This window comes from Schistocerca americana, chromosome 3 (genome assembly GCF_021461395.2).
Source record: "Schistocerca americana isolate TAMUIC-IGC-003095 chromosome 3, iqSchAmer2.1, whole genome shotgun sequence".
NCBI classification, from domain to species: domain Eukaryota; kingdom Metazoa; phylum Arthropoda; class Insecta; order Orthoptera; family Acrididae; genus Schistocerca; species Schistocerca americana.
The window spans coordinates 737,172,624-737,185,695 of record NC_060121.1 but is presented as its reverse complement, the minus strand read 5'-3'; the positions used below and the strand labels follow the sequence as shown (position 1 = coordinate 737,185,695).

Below are 13,072 nucleotides of genomic sequence, written 5' to 3'. Positions count from 1 at the left end.
AAGACAAGAACTAAAATTGTGGGTAGTAAAACAACATCATCAGAAATGTTTAACATTGTTTTCAAATGTCCCTTTAAAAAAGAAAATCGAGCATTCTGCTCCAATTTAACCTTCGTGCCACTGAAAGGATGACTGGAATAAGTATTATTGTCAGTGGCGCTGAGAAACAGCTGAAATCATTAAAACTGAACAAAGCCACAGGGTGTGATGGAATCCCTTCTATACCCAATTCGTGGCTAAGTTAGTCCCTCTGTTAACTACAATCCATTGTACAAAAAACCGTGCCCAGTAGCTGGAAGAAGGCATACGTCACACCTGTCTACAAGAAGGGCGGAAGTAGTGGTCCAAAAAACTACTATCCAATATCCTTGACATCCGTTTGTTGCGGAATCTTAGAAAATATTCAGAGTTCAAACATAATGAGGTATCTCTAAGAGAATGGCCTCCTCCATTCCAAACAGCATAGATTTCGAGAACACAGCGCACTTTTCTAACACGACGTCCTGAAGGCCATGGATCAAGGCTGTCAGGTAGATCCAGTACTCCTCTATTTCTGAAAAACATTTCAATCAGTACCACATCTACGCTTGTTATCAAAAGTACGAGCGTATGGGGTACCTGGCGAAATTTGTGACTGGATTGAGGATTTCTTGGTAGGGAGGACGCTGCAAGTTACTGTACCTTGAATGTTGGATGGTGAGTCATTGATAGATGTAGAAATAAGTCCGGTTGTACCCAAGGGAAATGTGTTGTGTCCCTTGCTGTTAATGCCGAATATTAATGACCTTGCGGACAACATTAATAGTAACCTCATACTTTTTGCAGATGATGCACCGACTGTACAATCCTGCATAAATATTCAGTCAGATTTTGATGATATTCCAAAGTTGTGCAAAGATTGACAACTTGCTTTAAATGATCCAAAATTTAAAATTGTGCACTTCACAAAACGAAAAAAAAAGAAACATAGTGGCCTATGTAAAATAATATCAGTGGGTCACAGTTGGAATCGGTAAACTCATACAAGTATCTGGGTTTCACTTCGCAGGGATTGAAATGGAATGGTTACATAGGTTCAGTCGTGGGTAAAGCAGGTAGCAGACTTGGGTTTACTGATAGAACACCAGTACTACGGAAATGCAATCAGTCTACAAAGGAGACTGCTTACAAATAAGTAGTGCAATCATTGTAGGAAATTACTCATGTGTATGTGACCCGTACCGAATAGGATTAGCGTGGAATACTGAATGTATACAGAGAGGAGCAGCACAAATGGTTACAGGTTTATTTGATCCAAAAGACGGTGTCACGCAGATGCTGAAACAACTGAAATGGCACAATTTTTGAAGATAGACAACGCAGAGACACACGTAAACAAATAACTCTTTCCAAACCACTTGTTTGTGTGCAACAACAAAATCTTTGGAGTTGAAGAAAGATAAGGGCACGATAAATAGTGCTTTGGGTCGCAAAACTGTTCCAATTCCTCCTTTCACTTCGGCGTCCTTTATTGTGAACTTTTTAACAGCTACGGTGAAACTGATAGGTAATGAGCTCTTGGTTATACACTCCTGGAAATTGAAATAAGAACACCGTGAATTCATTGTCCCAGGAAGGGGAAACTTTATTGACACATTCCTGGGGTCAGATACATCACATGATCACACTGACAGAACCGCAGGCACATAGACACAGGCAACAGAGCATGCACAATGTCGGCACTAGTACAGTGTATATCCACCTTTCGCAGCAATGCAGGCTGCTATTCTCCCATGGAGACGATCGTAGAGATGCTGGATGTAGTCCTGTGGAATGGCTTGCCATGCCATTTCCACCTGGAGCCTCAGTTGGACCAGCGTTCGTGCTGGACGTGCAGACCGCGTGAGACGACGCTTCATCCAGTCCCAAACATGCTCAATGGGGGACAGATCCGGAGATCTTGCTGGCCAGGGTAGTTGACTTACACCTTCTAGAGCACGTTGGGTGGCATGGGATACATGCGGACGTGCATTGTCCTGTTGGAACAGCAAGTTCCCTTGCCGGTCTAGGAATGGTAGAACGATGGGTTCGATGACGGTTTGGATGTACCGTGCACTATTCAGTGTCCCCTCGACGATCACCAGTGGTGTACGGCCAGTGTAGGAGATCGCTCCCCACACCATGATGCCGGGTGTTGGCCCTGTGCGCCTCGGTCGTATGCAGTCCTGATTGTGGCGCTCACCTGCACGGCGCCAAACACGCATACGACCATCATTGACACCAAGGCAGAAGCGACTCTCATCGCTGAAGACGACCGTCTCCATTCGTCCCTCCATTCACGCCTGTCGCGACACCACTGGAGGCGGGCTGCACGATGTTGGGGCGTGAGCGGAAGACGGCCTAACGGTGTGCGGGACCGTAGCCCAGCTTCATGGAGACGGTTGCGAATGGTCCTCGCCGATACCCCAGGAGCAACAGTGTCCCTAATTTGCTGGGAAGTGGCGGTGCGGTCCCCTACGGCACTGCGTAGGATCCTACGGTCTTGGCGTGCATCCGTGCGTCGCTGCGGTCCGGTCCCAGGTCGACGGGCACGTGCACCTTCCGCCGACCTCTGGCGACAACATCGATGTACTGTGGAGACCTCACGCCCCACGTGTTGAGCAATTCGGCGGTACGTCCACCCGGCCTCCCGCATGCCCACTATACGCCCTCGCTCAAAGTCCGTCAACTGCACATACGGTTCACGTCCACGCTGTCGCGGCATGCTACCAGTGTTAAAGACTGCGATGGAGCTCCGTATGCCACGGCAAACTGGCTGACACTGACGGCGGCGGTGCACAAATGCTGCGCAGCTAGCGCCATTCGACGGCCAACACCGCGGTTCCTGGTGTGTCCGCTGTGCCGTGCGTGTGATCATTGCTTGTACAGCCCTCTCGCAGTGTCCGGAGCAAGTATGGTGGGTCTGACACACCGGTGTCAATGTGTTATTTTTTCCATTTCCAGGAGTGTATTTCATGTATAGAAAGGTGTAAAACAAAGTCATGATTTTTTTCCACCGTTTGCACTGATCTAGGAGAATATCCACTCAAGAAAGACTGAATAAAAGATAGCTGCTATTGTTACAATGGTTGGAATAGTTCGACATGTCTTATGATGAATATCATTAGACCTTGTAATGGCCAGCAGCGTGACGATGGAGGACAGAATGGGCAAGAAGCGCACGCAATATCAATGTATTTGATTGCAGCCATGTCGTATGTACTCCAGCTCCAAGGTCCTGCAGGCTTTAGGCTTCTCACGTAAATGTCAAAGGTGTACCACTAGTACCTATATTTATGGATTACCACAACCGTCAACTACAATTGCCGTAGGCAACAAAAAGCATGTGACACATGCCGCTGTCGATAATTGCACATTTTAACAGCAAATAAATGGGCCACACTATAACGACAACTCACGAATGCAGTGATGGAAAAACAATAAAAACCAGTGACCAACTATTATTCAGAATGTTATCACTGTGACACTCTATAGCCACAAACCTATATGTATATGTCTGTTCGCCACATGTCACAGAAGGACAGGGTAGAGACTAGCATGGGGAAGGGGCACTGGATGCTTAAAGTACGAAGGAAAGTTACCTACACTGATCTTTCTTGTAAGATAAGTCGTAAGGTTAGTATTGCCTCACGTGTTCCAACATTTCTACGGAATCCAAACTGATCTTCCCCGAGGTCCGCTTCTACCAGTTTTTCCATTCGTCTGTAAAGAATTCGCATTAGTATTTTGCAGCTGTGACTTATTAAACTGATAGTTTGGTAATTTTCACATCTGTCAACACCTGCTTTCTTTGGGCTTGGAATTATTATATTCTTCTTGAAGTCTGAGGGTATTTCGCCTGTCTCATACATCTTGCTCACCAGATGGTAGAGTTTTGTCATGATTGGCTCTCCCAAGGCCATCAGTAGTTCTAATGGAATGTTGTCTACTCCCGGGGCCTTGTTTCTACTCAGGTCTTTCAGTGCTCTGTCAAACTCTTCACACAGTATCTTATCTCCCATTTCATCTTCATCTACATCCTCTTCCATTTCCATAATATTGTCCTCAAGTACATTGCCCTTGTATAAGGGAAACAAAGGGTGTCAGTGCAAGGGACTAGTGAATTAAGTCATCAATCATCATCAGAATGGGAAGAAATTACATGTGGTGTCCCACAAGGATCCATCTTAGGGCCATTGCTTTTTCTTGTGTACATTAATGATCTCTCACCAGTTACACTGCCAGAAGCAGAGTTCGTTTTGTTTGCAGATGACACAAGTATTGCAATAAATAGTATGTCAAGTGTAGTTCTAGAAAGATCTGCTAATGACATTTTCATGGATATTAATAAATGGTTTAAAGCCAACTCACTGACATTAAACTTTGATAAGACTCACTATATGCAATTCAGAACCTGTAAGAGGTTTCCACCCAGCATATGCATAAAATATGAAGGAGAGCAGATAGAAGAGGTTAACAGTCTTAAATTCCTGGGATTACAACTTGATAATAAATTCAGTTGGGAAAAGCACACCACAGAACTGCAGAAATGCCTTAACAAATCTGTATTTGCAATTCAAGTGTTAGCAGACATAGGCGACATAAAAATGAAAAAGCTTGCATACTTTGCCTACTTCCATTCCATAATGTCATATGGTATAATATTTTGGGGTAACTCTTCAAGTCAAACAAAAGTTATCAGAGTCCAAAAGCGTGTAATACGTATTATTTGTGGAGTAAATTCACAGACGTCCTGTAGAAACCTCTTCAAAGAACTAACTACTGCCTCTCAGTATATTTACTCATTAATGAAATTTGTCCTAAATAATATATCTCTTTTTCCAACAAACAGCTCAGTTCATACATACAATACCAGGAACAAAAATGATCTGCACAAGGACTTAAAAGCACTTACTTTAGTTCAAAAAGGGGTCCACTACTCAGGAACACTCATCTTCAATAATTTGCCAGTAAACACGAAAAATTTAGTTACAAATAAAGATCAGTTTAAAAGGAGCCTGAAAGACTTACTAGTGGCCAACTCCTTCTACTCCATTGACGAATTTTTTAATAGAGACAAATGATGTATTGTATATATTCATACTATTAGTATTGTTATTTCAGCTTAAAAAAAAAAAAAAGAAATTGACATGTTCCACATCCACGAGGATCTCCTCAGCAAGGATCTACGGTACGAAAAACTAATCTAATCTAAAGGTGGCCAACTGTTGGTGGGATGTGACGCCAATGCGCACAAGCTAGTGTGGGGCAGCAAGGCCACCAACCGTAGAGGTGAGTACGTTCTTGAATTTCTTTTAGCTAACAACTTGAAGGTCCTGAATAGGGGCAATGTACCTACATTCAGGAATAGCAGAAGGGAAGAAGTAATTGGCATAACCTTTGGTTCCATGACAATGGGTAGCTACGTCAAACAATGGCATGTAGTGTTGGAGCCATACTCATCGGACTACATGTACATCAAATTCAAGGTTGAAATGGGAATCAGACAGACCGCGATCTATAGGAATCCCAGGAAAACAGACTGGGTGACATGTAGGAGGGACCTTGACTTAGGCTTATCGGAAATTAAAACCTCGATAAGGAATCCAGTAGAATTTGAGGAAGAAGCAGAGGCTGTTACCTCTGCCATAGGGACCTCATATCAGGACAACTGCACAATCACCAGGAAGTGCACAAACAGGAGTGTGCCTTGGTGGAATAATAACTTGTGAGACATACAGGACAATGGGCAAAATATCGTGAGGCCCTTGTCAACTACAACCTTGCAATCAGACAAGCAACGAAGGCATTCTGGAAAGCATTCTGTGAGGAAGTAGAGAGCATGGCTGCTCAAGCCAGACTTCACAGAATCCTCACTAGAGTACCAACCAATCCAGGAGATATGTTGAGGAAGGAGAATGGGGAATATACAAAGACAGCACATGAGATGCTGGAACAGCTCCTCAAACCTCACTTTCCTCAATATGCTCTGCCGGACAACACAGACCAGAATGTGATCCCGGAGAGACAATGGTTCTCAGGCACTCGAAGAGAGGACTCGGAATCTGCCAAGGAGTGTATGAACTTCAACAAAATCCAGTGGGCGGTGGGAACATTCCAACCGTTCAAGTTACTTGGCCAGATGGAATCTTTCCAGCTCTCTTGCAACAGGCAGGAGAGACTCTCATAAGAGTCCTATGCAGGTTATTCAGGATTAGCCTAGCAGTGGAAATCATTCCCAATGCTGGGATGGCAGTGAAGGTTGTCTTCATTCCAAAGCCAGAGAGAATTGATCATACCAAGGCCAAGGATATGAGACCAATCAGTCTGTCCTCCTTCATTCTCAAACCATTGGAAAAACTGTTTAACGTATAGTTTGAGGAGAGGAGACTAATTAGGGCCCCTCTGCATTCAAACCAACACGCATATCAACCAGGTAAATCATGTGGGACAGCTCTCCACCAACTCATTGGGAAGGTGGAGAAAGCACTTCACTTCCAAGAAATAGCCCTCTGCATATTCCTGGATATTGAGGGGGCCTTCAGTAACACAACCTTCGATTCCATGGTAAGGGAAGCAGAGGTGCATGACCTAGGAACCAGAAGCACTATATATAGATGGACCAGGGCCATGCTTAGTGGAAGGAGAAGGTAGAGGCTACCATCATGAATGAAAAGATGTTAATTAACACCACTAGGGGTTGCCCACTAGGAGGAGTTCTGTCCCCTTTATTGAGGAATCAAGTGGTGAACGAACTCATTGAGGAATTAAATTCTAGACAGTGCTTCTGCCAAGGATATGCAGGTGACCTTGTCATAGTAACACTTGGCAAATTTACTGACACAGTTAGAAATATGTCACAAGGAGGATTGGGCATTGTGCAAGACTGGTGCACTAAACAGGATCTGAGGGTTAATCCTAAGAAGACAATTGTGGTTCCATTTATGAAGAGGCATATCCAACACTCAAATTGGAATTTAAAGCTCTTCGATGAAACTCTACCTGTGAAGGGGATAGTGAAATACCTAGGGGTAACCTTAGATGAGAAACTAACATGGAAGACTCACATTAAGAGCGTCTGCTCCAAGGCGAAAAGTACTCTAGTGAGTACCAGAAGGGTTCGTCGTAAAAACTGGGGCCTAAGCCCCAGAGGTATGCACTGGATATACACCACAGCAGTTAAGACCTAGGATTTCCTGTGGGGTCATAGTGTGGTGGAAGAAGGTATAACAGCGGGTTGCAGCTAAGGATCTTGCTAAGGTGCAGGGACTGGCCTACTTAGTCATTGAACAAGCCAACAGATTGGCTAGGATGGGGGCAACGACTCCATTTATTGGATCAGAACCTGTCCTGACAATCACCAAGGCTATGACCAAACTAGAACTACGGAACTGGCTTAGGAAATGGCACATAGAATATTGGACCAACATCCATAAACAAAAACATGATTAGAAAATGATGCCCAAGCCATGCTTTAAAAGAAGCTCTATAATCCTGGGATTGAACAGGAAAGAGATCAAACTCATGACTGGCCATGGGAATTTCAAAAAACACCCACATACAATGGGTATAATGGAAGAAGACCCTAAATGTAGGATCTGTGATGAGGGCGAAGAAACTGCATCACACTTAACCTTTGAATGCATGGCATTGGAGAGCAAAAGATACAGAATCTTCAGGACAACTAGACCTGAAGAAATTGTGTCTAACAAAAAACTGGTAAAGGGACTCCTTGCACTATTTAAGGGCAATGGTTAGCTTTACTAGATATACAGGGAGCGATATCGCACAATAAACTCGGTTTCGGTGCGGGCAATGGCGGATTAGACCTAAGCTATTTTAGTTTCCCTGTCAAAATGAAATCAAATCAAATGATATCACCTCAGAATTTCTGACATCCTTAAGAGAGCCAGCTGTGACAAAATTATTCCATCCAATGTGTAAGATATAGAAGAAAGGCAATATATCATCATACTGTAAGAAGAATGTAATTATACCAATCTCAATTGAAGCCAAATGTGCTTACAGGTGTGTGTGTTATCAAACCCATCAGTTTAATAGGTCATGTTTGCAAAATACTGATGCAAATTATTTACAGCAGAATGCAATACTGGTACAAACCAACTTCAAGGAAGATCAGTTTGGGTTCCACAGAGATGTAGGAACACATGAGGCTATACTGATCCTACAACTTATCTTAGAAATTAAACCGAAAAAGGCAAATCTATGTTTATAGCTTTTGTAGATTTAAAGAAAGCTTTTGACAGTGTTGACTGTAAAATACTTTTTGAAATTCTGAATGTATCAGGAATAAAACAAAAGGAGCAAAAAGGTTATTTAAAATTTGTACAGAAACCAGACGGTAGTTATAATGGTCAAAGGACATGAAATTGAAGGATTAATTGAGGGAGTAAGACAGGGATTTAGCCTATCCTCAAAGTTAATCCATCGTTACATTTACAAGCTGTGAAGGAAACCCTGGAGAAATTTGTGGAAGGAATTAAAGTCCAGGCAGAAGAAATAAAAACTTCAAAGTTTGCAGATAACACTGATATTCTGTCAGATATAGCAGACAACTTGGAAGAACAGTTTAATGGAATGAATGATGTCTGGAAAAGAAATTATTTGATGAACATTAACAAAAGTAAAACAAGGATAATGGAACATAGAAGTCTTATTAAATTAAGTGATACTGAAGGAATTAGACTAGGAAATAAGACACTAGAAGCAGTAGTTGAGTTTTGCTATTTGAGCTGTACAATAATTGGTGATGGTTGAAGTAGAAAGGAAATAAAATGCAGACTGGCAGTAGCACAAAAAGCATTTTTGATAGAGAGGGATTTTTCAACATACAATATAAATTTAAGTATTAGGAAGTCCTTTCCGTAGGCATTTGTCTAGAGTGTAGTCATGTACAGAAGTGAAACATGAACAATAAGCAGTTCACACAAGAAGAGAGAAGAGGCTTTTTAAATGTGGTGCTACAGAAGAATGCTGAAGATTAGACAGGTAGATAAGTAACTAATGAGGAGTTACTAAATCAAACTGAGGAAAAAGAAATTTATTGCACAACTTGACTAAAAGGAGGATTGGTCGATGGGACCCATCCTGAGACGTGAAGAAATCATCAGTTGGGTTATGGAGGGAAGTGTGGAGGGTCTAAATCGTACAGAGAGGCCAACGGATGAATATAGTAAACAGATTAAAATGGATGTAGGTTGCGGTAGTTATTTGAGGATGAATAGGCTTGCACAGGATAGAGTAGCATGGACTTACTTAATTCCTTTGTCCCCTATGGGGGCGTAGAGCATCCAGGAGAACTTGGCATCCATCTCTGACTTTGGCCATTTCCCTCAATTCCACCCAGGTCTTGCCATATCTCCTTGCTTTCTCTTCCACCATCCTCTTCCATGTACCTATACACCTGCCTTTCTTCCTTCTTCCTTTGGGATTTCATTCCAATGCCCTCTTTTTGACTGCTCCATCTGGCTTTCTCAATGTATGTCCCAGCCGCCTCCACTTTCTCTCACGTATTTGTCCAGCCACAGGTGTCTGGTTTGATTTTCTCCAGAGATCCTCATTATTCATTATTATGAGCCAGAGACACCTATTTATGAATCTCTGTAACTGTGGTGTTATCTTTTTATCTACTTTCCAACTCTCGCTGTCATACAGAAGGCTAGCCTTCACATTTGTATTAAAAATACAAATTCTAATTTTGCCTGTGATATTTCTGTTTCTCCACATTGGATACAATTGTACAAAAGCAGAATTTGTCTTCTTTATGCAGTTCTTCACATCTTCTCTGGCTCTACCTCCTCCTGTCACCACACTATTCAGACACAGGAATGAATTGACAATCTCCACTTGTTGTTACCCTACAGGTGGTGGCACTTTCATGTTCCCAAAATTTATTCTTATTTCCTTTGTTTTACCTATGTTTATCTTGAATAGAGCAATCTCTGCTTCTTTTTTTTCAGTGAGTTTAATTTAGCATTCATATCTGTGAGCTTTTGAGCTAATAAAACAGTATCATCTATGAAATTCAAATCCTCCAGATCTTCATGAATCCCCCATTGGATTCTTTGTGTCCTGCCTGCTGTGGCTCTTGTTATAACTAAGTCAAGGACAAGTAGGAAGAGCATTGGTGACAAAATAGAACCCTGCCAGACTCCAGTTGTTACCTCTATTGGATCTGTGAGATTTTCCTTGTGGAGTACAAAATAGCTGTAGTCATCATACAGATTGATGATTATGTTTAGAATCTTCTGTGGTATACCATACTTCCATAACACCTGCCACAGCACTTGATGTTTCACAGAGTCAAGGGTCTTTTCAAAATCAATGAATGCCAGGTACATGGTTGCCTGGAATTCCTTGCTTTGCTCTAATATGATCCTAAGAGTATTAATAATATCAACACAACTATGTTGTGTCCAAAAACCGGCCTTTTCTTTATGCAGTCGATACTGACTGTCTTTAATCCTATTTAAAACAATTCTGGTAAGGATCTTACTGCACACTGACAGCAATGTAATACCACGCCACAAAATTCCTTTTTTGGGGGGAGCTTCATCACAAATTCACTTTTCCACTCCTTTGGGGATTTCTCTTTGAGCCAAATACACTTCAGCAAGGGGTGGAGAATTTTAACAGTACTTTTGATATTGGATTTTAACAGCTCCAGTGCTGTGTTGTCTAGGCGTGGAGCCTCTCAAACAACTTTTAATTTTGCCCTTTGTTCGACACTGCAGATTTATATCTTGATCTGCTTGGACTTCCTCTGGAACATCCCTCACCTGTTCCTCTTGATTGTCTTTGCGATTTAACAACTCCTTGAAATGCTTCTCCCATCTCTGTAGCTGTGTCTGTTGGTTTGTAATCATCACTCCATCCTTGCTCTTAATTTGTCCTTCACGTCTTAAGTTCTTCACTGAGAGCAGTTTGGTGATATTGGACAGCTCTTTTATATTCCCTGTCTTGCTGCATATTCTTTTAACTGTGCCTGCACTTCTATCCATTTTCTTTTACTTCACCTTATCTCCATTTTCACTCATTTGTTTGCCTCCGTCTATTCTTTATGACTTCAATCTTCTGGTGTCTTTACTCAGCGTCTTTCTTCTTTTTTGTAAGTTTTAAAGGATTTATTGTGGAAAATGGTGACATCCAACCGGTCCAATACTATTTAGTTGTTGTTTGAGCGCGAATTTCCGCGTCCCACGCCTTATGAAATCCATCATTGGATCAGATCGGAATTGCAAATAGACCCTTGATGGTGTTCATTTAGATTTTATTGTTAATTCAGTGTTCTTTCTGCTCTCTTGCTTACAACAATTTAACTTTTGTTTCAGTCTTTGCTGCAGCTAATTTTATTCCATTTGTGATCACAGGTCATTCTTTTCTTTGATGTGTCCTGAACCCTAATATGTTCTCTCCAACATCTAGATAGCTATCTTTAGGTTTTTGCCAACCTATTTCAATTTCTTTTTGCATAAAGTATTCATCTGAGAGGACCTGGAATTTGTTTTGTAGTTCAAGGGCAAATCTTTCTTTGATATGTTGGTCTTTTAACCTTGCCACATGTATTTTTTGCTTATGAGATTGAGTTTGGTTTTATTTGCCACTATCTTTCATCTGAACTCAGCCAAAACCAGGTAGTAGTCACTTTCAACGTCTGCTCCTCTCTTATTTCTGACATTTAGCAGAGAGTGTCAAAACTTACAGCTTATGACTATGTGACTGATCTGATTTTCAGTAACACAGTCTGGTGAGACCCATGTCATCTTATGGCAGTTGCCATGTGTAAACAATGTGTATCCAATCGCTATGTCACACCCTGTGCACATATCTATCAGCAGTTCACCATGTGCATTTCCAAAGCTGTGTACCCCCATAATGTGTTCAAATCTTTTCTTTTCTGAACCAACTTTTGTTCTCAAGTCTCCCATTAAAATTTTTAGGTCTTTGGTCTGGCATTTAGCTCCATATAAAATGCATCTTTCAATTCTCCTTCAGCCACTTCAGTAGCTGCATAGCAATGAATTGTTCTAAAAAGTGTGGTTATTATCCTTTCTGACACTGGTTTCCACTTCAGTAAACCCCTTTTGCAGTTTTTAGATAGTAAATGCCCTCCTGCCTGTCCTACATACAGCAAATTTGTACACAGAGACCACGGGATGAATACAGTTAAACAGATTCAAATGGATGTAGGTTGCAGTATTTATTTGTAGATGAAGAGGCTGGCACAAGATAAAGTACACTGGAGAACTGCATCAAACCCGGTTTTGCATTGAAGACCACAACAACAATAATGAAATATTTTATTCCATCCAATCGAAACTTTCTAAAAATTGAAAAATATGAAGAAATAGCATTATTTGTCAAAGCTCCAATTAGTTAAGCTTTACAACTGCTTTCCCAAAAGTAAACAAACTTTGTGTGTTTCCAACTTTTACTCTATTTTTCTTCCACCAAAGCTCCAATTAAAACAAATCTTATTAGTTACACTTCATAACTGCTTTCCCAAAGGTAAACAAATCTTTTGTGTTTCCAACTTTTACTCTATTTTTCTTCCACCTCTTTTAGGTCTGGTAACCAATTATGTACACAAATTGTCATGTTCCCAAAGTGATATTTGCCCCCCCTTATTAACATTTTTTATTGTTTCTTGTATGCTGATGATGACAATGATAAGTTTTGAGCTTATGGGCACTCAATGGCGAAGTCATCAGCGCCCTTACACTTGTTAAAACAAACAAATGTAGCTAAATTTTGAAAATTGTTCCACACTCATGCATTTTGATCGACCACACAATCACTCTATCTCAAATGATCTAAAACAACGGAGAGAGTCAAAGTAGCTATGCATGAGATTAAAACAAATAAAATGATAAGGGAGTTAAAAGAAAGGCTGACTACTTACAAAGAATATAGGTGAGACAGGTACTCTGTTAACACATTAAAACCATCTTCCTAAAATCTTGAGAAAAATACTGGACAGTTCACAAAACTTTCAAATTTGAATCACATTCATTTGAACATTACTTAAAAGAGA

The 13,072-nt window shown here is 41.2% G+C and overlaps 1 protein-coding gene across 1 annotated transcript in view; it reads right to left on the bottom strand.

The window, feature by feature from the left end:
• LOC124606685 (glycerol-3-phosphate acyltransferase 1, mitochondrial) overlaps positions 1 to 13,072 on the bottom strand; it is a 420,439-nt gene that overhangs the window by 335,007 nt on the left and 72,360 nt on the right. The window lies entirely within an intron of this gene.